Source organism: Schistocerca piceifrons, unplaced genomic scaffold, assembly GCF_021461385.2.
Source record: "Schistocerca piceifrons isolate TAMUIC-IGC-003096 unplaced genomic scaffold, iqSchPice1.1 HiC_scaffold_938, whole genome shotgun sequence".
Lineage (NCBI taxonomy): Eukaryota > Metazoa > Arthropoda > Insecta > Orthoptera > Acrididae > Schistocerca > Schistocerca piceifrons.
The window spans coordinates 282,501-287,500 of NW_025729210.1; the positions used below are offsets into that span (position 1 = coordinate 282,501).

The 5,000-nt window shown below is 52.7% G+C and overlaps 1 non-coding gene across 1 annotated transcript in view; it reads left to right on the plus strand.

The window, feature by feature from the left end:
- The first annotated feature begins 3,579 nt into the window (after nt 1–3,579).
- Nucleotides 3,580–5,000, plus strand: part of LOC124772351 — a 1,909-nt gene continuing 488 nt past the window's right edge. The window contains exon 1 of the ribosomal RNA XR_007013972.1: nt 3,580–5,000. This exon is cut by the window's right edge and continues 488 nt beyond it. This is a non-coding gene — a ribosomal RNA (small subunit ribosomal RNA).

Genomic DNA, 5,000 nt, shown 5'->3' on the forward strand with positions numbered 1-5,000 from the left:
CAAAAACGTGGGGCAAATATATTACGCGGAAGAGTTATAACAGACCGAGCCCCACTGCATGAGGGGAGTCTTTGTCACTAATGTACACAGATGGAACATTTTGGACTGGAACCAGATTACCCGTACACACGGCGCTGATTAGTAATCAATGCAGAGCCATCAAACTACAGAATATATATACAACTGTCCGTATACATGCTGAAAGAGTCTGCCCACAATGGGAACCACACGTCAGCCAGCCACTCTGATCACGCACCACTCTCTGCTTCTAACGGGCGCACATACAATATGTAAGCACCAGCATGGAACAACATCCAGTGCATCCTCTCCGCCACATTACACAATCCACACTATCACAACCAGACCAGGAGGTCCATGCGGAAAATACAATATCCCACCCTTTCGACATCCACCATTGCGCAGATCAGGCACCAACACCCACACATGTCCTATACAACGGTGCACCCAACATCACAATAGTACCTCCTGTCACAGCGCACAAACAATGACATGAGTCAAAGACACAGGTCTGACACAAGCATAGAATTGGAGCGCCGCCTCTAATAAGCCAAAGGTGCATCCTGACGTGACAAATCTGATCATGTCACAAGCATTCACTTACTATAATCACTATCAACGAACCTGCCGCCCCCGCCCCCCCCTACACCTTTCCTTACAACAACGTGTAACCTAACCTAACCTAACCTATGTTGTACCTTAACCTAACCTATGTTGTACCTTAACCTAACCTATGTTGTACCTTAACCTAACCTATGTTGTACCTTAACCTAACCTATGTTGTGCCTTAACCTAACCTATGTTGTGCCTTAACCTAACCTATGTTGTGCCTTAACCTAACCTATGTTGTGCCTTAACCTAACCTATGTTGTGCCTTAACCTAACCTATGTTGTGCCTTAACCTAACCTATGTTGTGCCTTAACCTAACCTATGTTGTGCCTTAACCTAACCTATGTTGTGCCTTAACCTAACCCATGTTGTGCCTTAACCTAACCCATGTTGTGCCTTAACCTAACCCATGTTGTGCCTTAACCTAACCCATGTTGTGCCTTAACCTAACCCATGTTGTGCCTTAACCTAACCCATGTTGTGCCTTAACCTAACCCATGTTGTGCCTTAACCTAACCCATGTTGTGCCTTAACCTAACCCATGTTGTGCCTTAACCTAACCCATGTTGTGCCTTAACCTAACCCATGTTGTGCCTTAACCTAACCCATGTTGTGCCTTAACCTAACCCATGTTGTGCCTTAACCTAACCCATGTTGTGCCTTAACCTAACCCATGTTGTGCCTTAACCTAACCCATGTTGTGCCTTAACCTAACCTATGTTGTGCCTTAACCTAACCTATGTTGTGCCTTAACCTAACCTATGTTGTGCCTTAACCTAACCCATGTTGTGCCTTAACCTAACCCATGTTGTGCCTTAACCTAACCCATGTTGTGCCTTAACCTAACCCATGTTGTGCCTTAACCTAACCCATGTTGTGCCTTAACCTAACCCATGTTGTGCCTTAACCTAACCCATGTTGTGCCTTAACCTAACCCATGTTGTGCCTTAACCTAACCCATGTTGTGCCTTAACCTAACCCATGTCGTGCCTTAACCTAACCCATGTCGTGCCTTAACCTAACCCATGTCGTGCCTTAACCTAACCCATGTCGTGCCTTAACCTAACCCATGTCGTGCCTTAACCTAACCCACGTCGTGCCTTAACCTAACCCACGTCGTGCCTTAACCTAACCCACGTTGTCGCCTAACGTAACCCACGTTGTCGCCTAAACCTGCTCTGTAATTGTTATACGACTCGTTCAATTAGTGTAGTGTTGCCCACCCGCAACCCTCGCAATATAGTTCGCTACTCGCACTCCCCGCTCCCCTGTGTATCGCTTCATGTTAAACACCTTGCAAGTCTTGCTCACTTTCCACATGCTCCTGCTGTACACTGTAATGTGGATGGCAGCAGGACGTACATGCCGCCCCTCCCCACGTCCCCACCTTGCCCCCTGCCTTCGCAAGCTGGTTGGTGAGAACTTTGCATGTTCAATGCCCTCCGCATGCGACGTACTCAGGCTACGTTGTGGTGCGGCCTGTGTCAACTGTCCGCTAATGTCGTACGCGTAAACCACAATCTGTACTGCACATTCGTCCTTATGTACTGAATGATACATCGTGGCACATGTGTGACCGTACAACGACTGCGCCCAAAAACGGCGGACCATACAGTGCAAATATTGTGCACGCAGCTACGTGTCGTCTCCCTATGAGAGCTGGATTGCAGTGTGGTACGCCATAGAGACGTGTGGGAGGAACGGACGCCGTGGATGGCGATCAGCATGAGCTGTCTGTTGATGTATTCGGACCTAGTCGTCTCTCCTCACACACCGTGATGGCATGGTGCACCGCGTTCCATATCTGCGACATGCTACAGAGGCCGGTTGACAGTCGTTCGAGCAATGGACATCGCATACGTACGGGGGCCACCTTCCACGTATTGTCTAGGCGTGCACATTTTGTTGCGTGTATGTGGGCAGACGTAGTGTGGCGTGACACCTGACACAGGCATGCAATAATCGTGGAAGTTGCAAATGGCGATGGACGCCTGCGTTTTCTGGTGAAGTTACGCAAATGAACAAATGGTAACCTGTTGTGGTGCGGTTGTTCTCGCTAGGGGTGAATCGGTGATGGCGACGATAGGTTGAGGTACTAACCGGTTGTTCCAGCGATACCCACCATGCCGACGAAACTGAACGGCATCTGGGTGTGAAGCGATACGCGGCGGTGGCTGGGTGGGACCGTCCCCGGCCGGTGAGGGGGCGCCTCCCGGCGTGCTGGCCGCGCGGTGCGTGGGCGCACGCGCTACAGCCGGCTGGTGGGGGCGGCCAGTGGCAGGCGCGCCGGCCGACGGACGCGGCAGGCGTCGCAGCTGCGCGCCGGCGCACCCTGCGCGCGGCGCCGTGCGGCCAAAGTAGGTCCTCGCGGGCCCGGTGCGAAGCGCGGTGGACATCTTCAGTGTGCTGGTCCGATTGAGGACTGTGTGCGTTGAGGATGCGCTGCCGCTCGGCGCCGCGACGCCGTCTGCTGCTCGGTCGCCCCAGCGGTTCTCGCTGGTGGTTTGTATCGCAGCTGTGCGGATGTGTTGGCGCGTGCGCTGTGCTGGGAGAGTTCGCTTCGGCACCCAAGTGGGGCTTTTGTCCTTCTGTGGCGCTGGCGTTGGAGCTGCCGGTCACCGTAGGTGGCGCGTGTTGTCTCCCGCCGGCAATGCCACGACAGCACGCTCCCGGGCCTCTGTCGGCAGCGGCAAGCTCAGTTGGGAGCACGGGTGGTCGCACCGAAAGCGTCTACTCGCCTAACTCCGGGCGATTGCGCCTCTCTCGAACCCGACCAAGTACTTGGGACGGCGCTGCGCGCCGCCGGGACCTGAGAGGGTTTCGAGGTGTATTGTGCAGGGGAGCTCAGCCTCCTCCTGTTTGCAGAATGATTGAGCGGACGCTTGCGTGTTCGCGCGGGCCCCCGGGACACACTCCCGGGCGGCCGGCTGCTCAGCTCTAGTTGACGCAGCTCCCTGGTTGATCCTGCCAGTAGTCATATGCTTGTCTCAAAGATTAAGCCATGCATGTCTCAGTACAAGCCGCATTAAGGTGAAACCGCGAATGGCTCATTAAATCAGTTATGGTTCCTTAGATCGTACCCACGTTACTTGGATAACTGTGGTAATTCTAGAGCTAATACATGCAAACAGAGTCCCGACCAGAGATGGAAGGGACGCTTTTATTAGATCAAAACCAATCGGTCGGCTCGTCCGGTCCGTTTGCCTTGGTGACTCTGAATAACTTTGGGCTGATCGCACGGTCCTCGTACCGGCGACGCATCTTTCAAATGTCTGCCTTATCAACTGTCGATGGTAGGTTCTGCGCCTACCATGGTTGTAACGGGTAACGGGGAATCAGGGTTCGATTCCGGAGAGGGAGCCTGAGAAACGGCTACCACATCCAAGGAAGGCAGCAGGCGCGCAAATTACCCACTCCCGGCACGGGGAGGTAGTGACGAAAAATAACGATACGGGACTCATCCGAGGCCCCGTAATCGGAATGAGTACACTTTAAATCCTTTAACGAGTATCTATTGGAGGGCAAGTCTGGTGCCAGCAGCCGCGGTAATTCCAGCTCCAATAGCGTATATTAAAGTTGTTGCAGTTAAAAAGCTCGTAGTTGGATTTGTGTCCCACGCTGTTGGTTCACCGCCCGTCGGTGTTTAACTGGCATGTATCGTGGGACGTCCTGCCGGTGGGGCGAGCCGAAGGCGTGCGACCGCCCCGTGCGTGCTCGTGCGTCCCGAGGCGGACCCCGTTGAAATCCTACCAGGGTGCTCTTTATTGAGTGTCTCGGTGGGCCGGCACGTTTACTTTGAACAAATTAGAGTGCTTAAAGCAGGCAAGCCCGCCTGAATACTGTGTGCATGGAATAATGGAATAGGACCTCGGTTCTATTTTGTTGGTTTTCGGAACCCGAGGTAATGATTAATAGGGACAGGCGGGGGCATTCGTATTGCGACGTTAGAGGTGAAATTCTTGGATCGTCGCAAGACGAACAGAAGCGAAAGCATTTGCCAAGTATGTTTTCATTAATCAAGAACGAAAGTTAGAGGTTCGAAGGCGATCAGATACCGCCCTAGTTCTAACCATAAACGATGCCAGCCAGCGATCCGCCGCAGTTCCTCCGATGACTCGGCGGGCAGCCTCCGGGAAACCAAAGCTTTTGGGTTCCGGGGGAAGTATGGTTGCAAAGCTGAAACTTAAAGGAATTGACGGAAGGGCACCACCAGGAGTGGAGCCTGCGGCTTAATTTGACTCAACACGGGAAACCTCACCAGGCCCGGACACCGGAAGGATTGACAGATTGATAGCTCTTTCTTGATTCGGTGGGTGGTGGTGCATGGCCGTTCTTAGTTGGTGGAGCGATTTGTCTGGTTAATTCCGATAAC